This window comes from Ruditapes philippinarum, unplaced genomic scaffold (genome assembly GCF_026571515.1).
Source record: "Ruditapes philippinarum isolate M1 unplaced genomic scaffold, ASM2657151v2 ctg26_1_1_1_1, whole genome shotgun sequence".
Lineage (NCBI taxonomy): Eukaryota > Metazoa > Mollusca > Bivalvia > Venerida > Veneridae > Ruditapes > Ruditapes philippinarum.
In genome coordinates this window covers 136,230-149,623 of record NW_026865626.1, presented here as the reverse complement: position 1 = coordinate 149,623, position 13,394 = coordinate 136,230, and positions in this window count along the sequence as shown.

The window sequence follows — 13,394 nt, the reverse complement described above, 5'->3', positions numbered from 1 at the left end:
TTATGCATTGTTTAATTTTTCTCCACCATCTGCTAAGGCGTTTAAGCGAGAAATATGGCTATATGACCAAGGAGATTTAAATTTACTAAGAGATAAAATCAAACTGTTTAACTGGGACCAATTTAAAGATAATAACATCAATAACTACGCATGTTCGTTTTCCAATAAACTACTTGAGCTCGCTAAAGGCACAACATATGCTTTTATTTGCGTTAATCGTTAGGTATGTAATATTTCTTACTTTTATGTAAATATTACATACTTAACGATTAACGCAAATAAAAGCATATGTCGTGCATTGAGGGTACCTATGTGTTAAAAAATGAGAGGGTACCTGTGATATAAAAATTCAAATGAAGAGAGGTAGTCCGTGCCGCTGCAAAACCGAAAGTAGGGTGTTTTTATGAATTTTACATTTATTTTTGACAATATACTGCCATTTGTCCGAAGATGATATGTACATGAACATATTAAATATGTATGATGCATATATAATCAAGCCACAGGTTCATTTCAGCCCGAAAAGTATTTCGAGGTGATGGGCGTGGCAAGACATGTCGATTTTTTGTAGCTTATTGTGGAGTTGCTGCACATGAAAAACGGGCACATGACAAATCAGCACATAAATAGAATATTCTAGTGTTCCGTGGTATACATCTTTTCCACGTGTCATACCTCCTTTCCTTATTATAATGAAATTTTACTGGCTTGTTATCCATCGCTGGTTTGTTTTTAACAGAGAATGACCTGTGCATGTGGAAAGAGGGTACCGTTTGAGCAGATTTCGCAAAGAGGGTACCGACATGGATATGCACCGTGCAATATGAAAAAAAAAAAACAGAACTAGACCAAATCCAAAACGAAGCAGTTCGAATCGTTTCCTGGGCTACAAAACTTGTTTCTCTCTATGAACTTCAAAAGGAAGTACCCTTGGAAACTCTCGGAGAAAAAATCACAAGCTAACCCTTTTTTTTTACAAAATGACTCACGATCTTACACAAAATTATCTTTCCCCTCTAGTCCCACCATCCGTAGGCAATACTTCAAATATAACTTACGTAATGCCGAGGACATCCAAACCGTACGCACAAGAACAACGCTTTATGAAAATTCCTTCTTGCCGTCCGTAATACGGGACTGGAATAAACTTTCCTCTGAAATTCGAAATTCTTCGTTCAAATACAAATTGAAACATAATCTAAAATGTCCAAATTATTTTTACATTGGGAATAAAAAACTACACACGGCTTCGCACCGGATGTAGTTCACTTTATCACCAACTTTTCAGAAAAAAAAAAAACATTTCTCAGTCAGAACTATGTATAGCTGTGGTCTTACTGAAACTACACACCATTTCTTTTTCATTTGCCCACTTTATAATGGAATTAGAGAACATCTTATCAAACTACTGTACTGTAACATTGCAAACACTACTATACGGCGACTGTAACAGAAGTGATAATACTAACTGTAATATTGAAACACTATCGCCCTGTCGTCATCGTACTATCGCGTTCTCGCATTGTCGCCATCACACTGTCTCATTCTCGTAACCGCTCTATCGTATTGTCGTCATCGCACTGTAACACTATCGCATTGCTGCCTTCTGTATTTTAACGTATAACCATGATGGACCTAATGGTATTCCGTAGATATCTCAAATAAAGCATACTTCTTTAGAAAAACGTGTGCGTTACTTCAAATAAAGCACAGTTACCTAAGTAAAACGTGTGCGTTATTTCAAATAAAGCACAGTTACCTAAGTACACTTTAGCGTGACCGTAGACAAATACACACGGGTCACTGGACGGTACTGAAATGTAGGCTGGAAAAACAACGAATATATTCTTATTGGGAAAGATAATGGGGTACTGTGGGCATGTTTAGAAAAAAGTTTTGTCTGGTGTACTTGTTTATTAACCCTTTATTTCATGCTTTCCAGTGTTTCACTGGAATATATCAGATGATTACATTCTGATAAACCACAAGTGAAATTTATAAAATATAATTTTCACTGTAGCTGGACTATATTTGAATGCGGATGAAAACAAAACCATAAATAAATGGAATAACAGGCAGAAATAAATGCCGTCGTACGTAAATGTTGCTTCTTTAGGAAAAGAAAGTTGATGTCATTATACATCACGTTAAATATGTTTATTTATATTTCAAAATTGATGATGTGATATCATGATGTGGTGACGTCACCAAGGGGAATGCGCGACATTACGCGGCAAAATCAGTAAAAAATATTTAAAATCACTTAAAAGGCATGAAATAAAAAAGATTTTTTTTTTAAAAATAAGATTGAAATATATTTAATTCGTGAACACCAGCTATTCTATTTTCACTCGTGGCTACGCCACTCGTTGGTGCAAGGAGGTTTTTGCCTATATAAACATTTTCATGATTAGATATGTTTGCAATATTTTCAATATCAAGTTCCCGAAAAAAACACAACAATAATCGTTTTCATTGAGATAGTTTTAAAATTGTTATTATCAAATGGCGGATAGCGTAATACTGGAGCGTCAAGAAATGTTCTTGTCTATGGTCATCAAACATATCGGGAACATCCACTTTACTTCTGATTGGCTCTTAGGTTATGGGGTTTACAATAAGAAAAAAAAAGTCATTAACATATTCCATAATAAGTAACCGAATGTCTGTGTGGGGAATTAAATATTTTAAGGGAAGCTAGCTAGGATATATTTAATTTTATGTCTAATCAAAAAATATATTTATGTTAATTATGCGATAAACAGTGAAAGTATATCGATCGCGACTGTTATGTGAAAATATCATGGCCTGGGGCGGCGATCATTTTCTGTAGCGAAAACCCCTCGATGTCGCCCCCAGGCCATGGTATTTCGTCGCTACACGACGGCATATGGCTGATACGAGTCTTCATTTGCTCGATATTAAAACATTTATTTTCAACAAACATTTTTCATGAGTTTGACAAATGATACTCAGTAGTTAATATCTGATATGAGTTATACATGTATACACTAAATGTCATTTGTTAACACGAGGTCACATACTACTGTATTTTCAAAAAAAAACAATTTTCGTTTTTGAGTATATATATGCGACGTTTTTCTCTTCTCACAAACTTAAAAAGTTCTTATCTGATCTTCAAAACAAGTCACGACCTTTGGCTAAGCCATCACCCAGAGCCTCAGAGGTCTACTTAAATCATTGTACCTTGACGTATTTAATACATTAAGACCATGAAGACTGTCGAATGCTTTTGAGATACCGTACAGTACACATTTCATATTGAACAACTCTCGTAAAACTTAGTCTATCTTAAACATTTGTTTTGATATTTCAACACAACATGTATAACGATATATATTTCAAAACACATCAATGTATATTGTTTATACAACTTTGTCAGATATAGATAATAATGATTATGTAAAAAAATATTGGGTACGTTTTCCATTCATCTAAATATTTTGTGCTGTCATTCAAGAAACGCCTTTTTTGACATAATTTTAGAGTCGAAATAAAAAAGAATCTTATAAATAAAATGTATTGGTTATTTAGACTGAATTGTAACTATACAGAGTGGTACTGGTAATATATGAGAGGAATTGAAAGTGCGGCATCGTTGTTTATATTGCTTAAAAGTTTGTGTTTTGCTCTATTTTCTCAATTTCCCGCCCCACTATTCCCCCTGCCTTCGAAACAATCATGTTTTGTGGTATCTGTCTCTTCTATTAAGAATGGAACGAATTAAGGGTGCCCGTTGCTGGAACGAACTACGTCTTAGCAATGCGTTTATAACAGCCATTGTCCGTTTTGGCTATACAACGCGTCTAAGAAACATTTTTAAACCAATATAACTTGCACAATCAATCTTTTTAGACTGTCAACAAAGCTACTTGTCTATGAATTGAAATCACGACAGATGTCTCTTGCTCGGAACATACAAATTTAGTAACAATAAAAGCTAGTCATAGAAGAAAGCTCCTCAGCTTCACCAAAAAGTAAGTCAACTGCATTTATGAGCCAGCAGCAATACAACAAGCAACAACCAAGCTAATCATATTTTACTTTCATCAAATGCCATCTATAAATAGTTTTGTTTGTACAGTCATTGAATAGTACCTGTGGAATACAATATTCCACAGAATGCACTCAGCGCTGACACGGTCCTTTAGAATAGTTATTGTAGTCTAATGTTTAGCTTTCTTTTTTTAAGGTGTAAGAGTGACATTAAGCTCATATCTTTACAGTCAAGTTGAGCTGAATTGTCTTTATATTTCAAAAGATTGACATATAAAATTGTGTTGACCAACAGTTGATAGTGAAATGTTTAAAATAAAACTTAAATCTGTCAAAGACTGCCCCCCTCTATTCATAGACAGAAAGATACAGATTAATTCTAACGAATATTTACAGAAATTTCGTTTGGAAACGTGCATTATTCATTGTTTAGGTGCAGAAAATCATTAAATTACAAGAACCGGTTGAAACCGGGTGATGCTCCCCGAGAAGGTTTTGGACACAGGAAAGTATAAAATAAAATGAACAAAGGACAAAAAACTCCAAAATTAGGCAAAGCAGAGTAATGTTTTTTTTTGCAATGCACTTCGATTCAATGAGATTTATCTATCTAAAAAGTTTCGTGATGATATCTCTTATATTTTAAGAGTTATGACCGGGTAAAATTGAAAGTGTAAAAATGAACAAAGGGCAATAACTCCAAAATTAGACAAGGCTGTGTTTAGGTTCTTTAGCACTGCAGTTCTATCGAATGAGATCTATCTACCTACAAAGTTTCATGTTGATATCTCCAATAGTTATAGAGGTATGCCCCGGACTAGGTCAAAAAGTAAACAAAGGGCAATAACTTCAACATAAGGCAATGCAGAGTTATGGTTTTTTTAGCACAACACTTTTACCAAATGAGACCCATCTCCCTACAAAGTGTCATGTTGATATCTCTTATGATTTTAGAGTAATAACCCGGACAAAGTTCAAAGTGCCAAAATGAACAAAGGGCAATAACTCCAACATTAGGCACGACAGAGTTATGGTTTTTAACAATGTACTTCTACTCAATAAGATCTATCTACCTACAAAGTTTCATGTTGAAATCTCGTATACTTTTAGAGTTATGGCCCGGACAAAGTTCAAAGTGTAAAAATAAACAAAGGGCAATTATTCAAAAATTATGCACGACAGAGTTACGGTTTTTGTGTACTGCACACCTACTCAATGAGATCTATCTACCTACAAACTTTCATGTTGATACCTCTTATTGTTTTAGAGTTATGTCCCGGACAAAGTTCAAACTGTAAAAATAAACAAAGGGCAATAATTAAAAAAAAATGGCAGGACATAGTTACACTTCTTGTGCATTGCACACATACTCAATGAGATATATCTACCTACAAAGTGTCATGTTGATACCTCTTATAGTTTTAGAGTTATATTCCAGACAAAGTTCAAATTGTAAAAATAAACAAAGGGCAATAATTAAAAAAATTAGGCAGACAGAGTTACAGTTCTTGTGCACTGCGCACCTACTCAATGGGATCTATTTACCTACAAAGTTTAATGTTGATACCCCTCATAGTTTTAGAGTTATGTCCCGGACAAAGTTCAAACGGTAAAAATAAACAAAGGGCAATAATTCAAAAATTAGGCAAGGCAGAGACATTGTAAATTAATACTGTTTTTAACTTTACGAAAACATGTCGATTGCACAAACAAGTTGGCTTAAACACTAATCTGGCGGCCACGTTTCTTGACTTAGTGTCTTGTGCATTCTATGGTAGTGGAGAATGTTCTAATAGATATACTGTGCTCAACTTTAAGTAAAATATTTTTATTGTATACATTAAAATTCTAATTGAATATGTCTTAGTTAATTAAAAAAAAACCTTCAAACTATGTATTAAACTATGTACTAAATTTTGCGATTTCTTATTAAGAGTCAAGTAAAGCTGGTCGTATCTTGTTTCGTGTTAATTACTCTTGTAGAATTAAAGTATTACATTAAACAAGTCTCTCATCATTAATCATTTTTCACTCTTATTGTCAATTGAAATGCTTCATCACCGTCAAAAATATTATTTTAAAACGAACAAAAGACATTTCTAACAATGGCCAACTGATACTGCATATGGTTAATTACTAATATAGCTATTGTATTGTTTTTAAAAAATAATTGTTAGGTTAAATCCAAACTATTATTAATTTTATACCGTGTCGGATTCACTAGACTGATTGGATTTCTTTCTCATAACACTTAGTATAAATGTAGATTGTAGCTACAAATACAATTGGTAACATGTCAAAACTTGTTTTGTCAAGTTCTGAAGTTATTGCCGGTCGATTATAAAAATTGAGAGCTTTGGCTTTTAACAATTCTTGCAGAATAATTTCTAATTATCGATATTATATAATTCAAAAGATCTCTCCTATCCAGAGAACAGGATTTATTTATATAAAAGCATTAATATGAATGGGTTTTAGAAAACATTTTGCAGATGATATTTTCAACGTTTGCTTTTTAAATGCCAACAGTATCCTGTGTTGTATTACAATAAAGAAACTATCAGGCCAACATCTTTTAAGATAAAAATATCAAACTTTGTTTAGTTTAATAATATTTTATTGCTCTTTGAATACAATTTATAACATTATTTCCACAAAACAACATTTTTTAACAAAGGGCAAAAGGGTTGAACAACAAGTTCTAGCAACATTAGTAACTGTCCTTCCCTTAAGCATTATAAGATATAGAAACGAAAACATGTTTAAACACTATACACATGAGCAATTACAAATATTAAGGCGGAAACAAAAACAAAGTAGCGAATAGAATTCGACATCAAATTTAAGAGAAAAAAAAACAACAACAAAAAAACATTTGCTTATCAATTTTTAAATAAAAAAATAATAGTAATTTTCCTGCACTTGCAGTATGTGATGGTTTGTATGGCTGTCAAAATATGTCATTTATAAGGGGAATTAGAAGAATTAATATTGGAACAACGATTGTTATTTTTACATGTATTTATTTCTTATTATTTAAATCTATGTGTATTTTTTATATATTTTTGAACCTCATGAAATAAAAAAGAGTTTTCATCGACTGATAAATTTTCTTTTCCATAAAGGAGAGTACTTGTACTTAATGGATGAAAAGGGCGAGTGGAAGTGAAAAGTTGGAGTCTTTGAACGCCAAAAAGTTTACAGTTAAAAAAGAAATGTTCAGCATCCTCCTCGATAAGGCAAAACTCACAAACAGGGGAGTTTGCTAAGTGATTTCTATACAGATCATCATTCAAATTACTACATCTATTTCTTAAACGTGCATGGTAAACAGATGTTAACCTTTCTCCAATTAAATAATATTTAGGGACAAGTGTGGGTTTGAATTTATCCTTGAGTTTAGTTTTGAACACATTTAAAGAAGTCGAGTCACGTATCTCTTTATCAAGACTATTCCATGCCGAAATTGCTGAGGGTATAAATGATCTAGAAAATATTTCTGTTCGTCGTGCTATTGTTACGTAATTATCGTTATTTCTAAGAATATATTGGCTGCTTTCTGATACAAAATTTGGGAACAAATTAAGTGTCCAGATAACTTGGAAGCTCCCCATTTTTAGCTTTATACATTATTGATAATTTTTGCATTAAACGACGATCTGCTAAAGAGACCAAACCTATTTCATGCAGAAGTCTTTCAATAGACACTGAGCGAGTCAAACCAGTTACTAAGCGCGCAGCTTTGTATTGCATTTTTTCATTTTTTCTTTTTCATATAAGGTACAACTATCCCAAATAACACTAGCATATTCTAATAAAGGCCTCATATAGGAAATATAAATTTGATTTAATGTTGTTCTATTTCATTTGAACTTTAATAAACGCATAGAACCTAATATTTTGGACGCCGAGTTAGTTTTATTATTAATATGTTCATGACAGGTTCCATCATCACTTAAGGTTAACCCAAAATGCCTGTGGTGTTGAGTGTAATTAACTTGAACATTGTTAAAGTACAAAAAAGGTCTTTCATTTCTAATAAGAGAACAAACTAATACTTCTGTCTTATAAGGATTAAAGGTTACAAGCCATTGGTCTGCCCATTCAGTAATAGTTTTAAGATCAATATTTAGAGTCTGTTCTATATATTTAGAATCATCGCTTGTTACTGATAAAGAACTATCATCTGCAAAAAGACGAGTCAAACTAAGTAAGTTTTCAGCAATGTCATTAACATAAATCAAAAAAAGAAGAGGACCAAGCACAGATCCTTGAGGGACACCAGCATTTATGAATTTTGTGTCAGAAAAAGAAGAACCAACAAAAACGCTTTGGTTCCTCGACTTAAGATAGCTAGCAATCCAAGTATTCAAATTATTTGTAATGCCGTACTGATGCAGTTTAAACAGTAGACCTTTATGCCAAACACGGTCAAATGCTTTAGAGATATCACAGAACACTATACAAGTTGATTTCTTTTCATCAAAAGCTTTACATATTTGATGATAAATGTCAATTAATTGATATACAGTAGAATGCCCTGGAATAAACCCGGATTGATATTTGTAAATAAGATTGTTCATATGTAAATGGTTGTAAATATATTTGAATATAATTCTTTCCATAACTTTTCCTATGCAACTTATTAAAGAAATTGGTCTGTAATTAGAACAAAGATCGTGCTCCCCTTTTTTAAATAATGGCATAACACTTGCGTTTTTCCAACATGTGGGATATGTATTTTCTTGAAGGGAACGATTAAAAAGTATACATAGAGGTTTACAAATGCTAGAAGATGTTTCTTTAAGCATACGGTGACTTATCCCATCTGGTCCACTAGCCTTTTTTATTATTAAGCATGAAAGAATGTCTTTAACTTCTTCTTCGTTAATTATTATGTCACACAAAGATTCGTTTGTTTTAAGATTGAAAATGGGTAAAGAAGTATTAGAATCATCAATAGAAGATACAGCGACAAAATAATCATTGAGCGCATTTGCCTTTTCTTTATCAGTAAATACATACAAGTCATTATTAAGTCTCAATGGCGGTATTATTTCACATTGTGAAATCAAACTTTGTGGTCATTATACCAAATTATTATCTTGACAGACCTTTTGTTTTAAAATTCTTTAATACTCTTTAATATCCGTATAAAATGTATGATGGCTTTCCAGTCAGTGAAGAATATCGGCGGTTATATGGTCAAAATATTGTCTTGCAAGTATTGTATTTTCATAGATCAAACAATGCATTTGGGATATGTTTAGGTATAATTCCTTTTCAAAAATTTCTAATGTAGTAAATAATCATATACATGCATGTATTTTTCTACGGTATTTATAATTGTGTATAACATCTAACAAGTGATAAATGCGTATTATTTTAATCTATTTACCACTTCATAACATGTAACAAATGGACTTCAAGTGTTTGCACCATGTGATCTTGTTATTATTGTAGGGTTTCGTCTAAAACAAGTTTGATAGCTGTGTAGTCATCTAATAGAATTCAAGTTTACACACAACATAGTATAATAATCTCACTTATTTCACATCTTATAAAATATATCAGAGGCACTTTCAGCGTTTGAACCACGTGATGTTCCAATACAAATGCATAATCGCATCAAATCTTATCGATGTATCCTCGTTTACCTTTCCAGAGTCCAAACAAATCCATATCAAGTTTATCGTACCAATATAAGTCTGAAATATATATATTTATGACTATGGTATTGCAATAAGCCTCATTTTCATTTGCATTGTGAAAATCATAAATATCAGTTCATTATAGTACTTAAGAATTATGTCAAAATGTAAAATAAAAAGGTCATTATATAGTTCATAATTGTTGAATAAAGAGGCCATTATGTACATAATTATGGAATAAAGATGTCATTATATAGTGTTTAGAACAATACTGATCCTGTTGGAATAACTCTAGCGTCTCGTCCAATATAGATTTAACAGCTGTTTTCTCGTCCAATAGAATTCATTGGTGTGCTCATTAATGTATTATAACCTCTTAATATTTCCAATGCCTTCATCGTTAAACATTAACCTTTAATAAATATTAGATATTATGCGTATTGTATGACCACACCCTGACAATTTCCTAAAACAGGTATTCATGAACTTTTTTTATCTTAAGGTTTCAAAGAAGCAAAATTTATTTTGCATTTCAAACGCCACTCTTTAATCGCTTTCTATTGGATAGAATATCGGAAGGCAATTTAACAACGCCTGCATATATAATACCTCTGATACTTTGCCTCTGTGATGTTCACCAGCAAAATGTTATTTGCGAAGCTCGGTATTTTCTTGATAGACTTGCTTGTTATTAAGGTGCTTGGAGAAAGTAAGTAAACAGTTTACATCTTTATGTTATATTTACTTTGTTTATTTATATGATCTATAAATTTACATTGTTATTTATATAATATATTTATCGTTTTATTACTATAATGTTTGTTTTAGCAACAAAATAACTATGTGTCAGTTCTTGAAAAAAAAACACTGTTAGATTAACGAACTTTATTCAAGGAAATGATTTTAAAACAACAAGAAAACAGATTTTACTTTAATGGGATGATTTCATATCCGTGGTAAATTGTATCATGCATTTTCTCTTGTATTTATTTGTCCACAAACTGAGAATTTTCAAGTCAGATTTTAAACTTGGAAGCCTTTCAGGATAACAAACGGAAAGCACATCCTTTTAGAGATTGTAAAATTGGGCCATTATTAAAGAGTATTTTTACAATTTGGCAAGAATGTTGTTAACCAAAGAAAAAGTGAAATAGAATCCATATTATTTACAGTTTATCACTTATGTCCAGTGTTCGTGTAATGGTTTTTCCGAACTGTTTGGCGTTCAATTTAATTTTTGTGTAAAATACAGTTTGACATTTCGTGAAAGTAATTAGAACATTTTACTTTTGTTACCAGTGTATTTTACAGAGTAAATGCTCCTTTGTTATTTGTTAACCATTTAAGATGCATGTCCTGGGATAACGTGCAACCATCATGGATCCATAAGCATTGAAAACAACTTATGTGTGTGTATCTGTCCATATGGTTTCACTGGATTGTTTTGTGAACAAGGTAATTACATTTTAGCAAGGAAAATGGTACGAATAATTACTTTTATGCCTTTTTTCATTGTTAAAAGATTACACATGTATTTGAAGTAATGAACCAAAAATAAAGATATCAGTGTTAACAAATGAGTATAAATTTTTTCAGAAATGTTAAATTTAATATCATTTTCTTTCTTTTTATCAATCATTCTTTCAAAAATTGCTCTTAAGCTATTTATAAATTGCATGGATTAGACCATAATGAATGTAAAGTTGCTTAGACCTAATGAAAGAGAATTTTTGACTTTTAAATAACTCGTATGCTTCAACGATATTTTGTAATTTTATAAGTTTCAGCGCTTTGTTAAAATATAAATAAGCCAACTGACGATATATAGTTTTTCAAGATTAATAACCTTACAAGAACTTATTATGTCATTGTTATGTAAGCTATGCTTACATTTCTTTACGACTTCGGATTGATAACTGAAATAATATAGAGTAAATAAGAATCCCTCATGAAAGCCCAACACGACAAAATTGAAAATGTTGCAGGCTCGGTTTGATTGAGCCTGTTCATGGACGGTACTGTCAAGTGCAAACTACCGTCCACGCCCCCTAGCACCGGCTTAAGCAGAATTTAACATTTAACATGAATCGGTACAATTTTGAATTTTGAAAGTAAAAAAATGCGTGTGCCCTAAACGAGAAAACAATGGGCGGAACTAAATAAAATGGAGTTTTGAAAGGGGATCAGAGGTTATGAAGCCTGCATATCACAGATAAGACGTCAAAAGACAAATTTAAAAAGCAGGCCACATATCCTAAGGGTGATTCAACAGTATTCAAGTGAGTTAGTGAAAACTAACATATGAAAGTTAACCAGTTTTACTTCGGCCGTGTATCTTTCTTAACGATACTTCTTGTTTTAAATACGGGGTCACCCTCCTTCTTATCGAGTATCTGCCACTCGATAAGTGAAGTTTTGCTCGGCAAAGGTCAATATTTAAGATAAAACACCTTAAAACGATAGCTCCATTGTCTATCTAAAATGAAGTAATTATGAATAATGTCTTAAAAAAGTACTTTTTGTACTTTTTTATTTTCCTATTTATCAGAAATGAAACAAAGCCAATGGCCACATGGACCTTACTGGTTGCTGATGTCGGTGAACGGTTGCCCGGAGCCCCCAGAATACGGATGGGAAATCGGGTATTTTCAATTCACTGCAAACATCTCAGAAGATGAAACAGCTTTCTTTTATAAATCGAAAATAGAATCAAAAGTTTCTGGTATGTTTGGACCATATATGTACAGGATGAACTTTTGTTATAAGTCTGCTTGGCCGGTTGGAAGTTTCGACGTTTGGCCAAACTATATTTTTTCCGTGTTTGGTAAGAGAAACAGATGCCCGGGAGGTGAGTCCACATTTTTTGCCTGTAAATAAGGAAATTGATAATATTTCAGATCATCATGAATATTTTAAATGTTTATTCCTTTCATTGGATTATTTCCTATTGATATATGCAATAGCATTTTAAATTCATTGCATAATATTATGCAAAATCACAAAATTATCTGTTGTTAAACTTGTCAGAAATTTGTAAGTAGAATACATAAAATGTCTTTTCGATAAGTGTCTTTTCGTAAATTGGATAATATACCAATAAAGGCAATTATCACAGAGTTACGCATTTTTTATGCCTATATTTAATAAGCTTTAGCTATTTGTCGTTGTAATGTATGATATATGATGATGTTTAAAAAGTTTGTTTACAGAGTATTTTACAGAGTCTGTTCTAAATGTAACTGTTGTACCCATCATTAATGTGATGTCAGACGGTTCTATACCGGATTTCAAAATCGTAAATCGTGAAAATTCTACAGGTGAATTTACGTTTCTTGCTATATATAATACCCCTCATTTTGTAATGCATTCTGTATATATATAATTATTGACTTGTGTGTCTACCAATGATATTGGACACGTTTTGGTTTATACAAATTTATTTAGTTCGATTGTGTTGGAAGCTATAAGCTTATTGAAACACTCTCGAATCCGTTCCTGCAACCAACCAGTACTAAGCAATAAATGTATTTAAAGTTTCTTGCTAAAGGAAACAACAGCTTGCCCCTGACAGCGTTTGAACCCACGCGGTCAGCAATCCTTAGATTACTAGTCCGACGCGTTAACCACTCAGCCACGCCGACACGTTTTCAAAGCAGCACGCCTCCAGATTCACGCTAATTTTCATGAAAATATTTAAAATGTATTTAAATGTATAATATTGTGAAA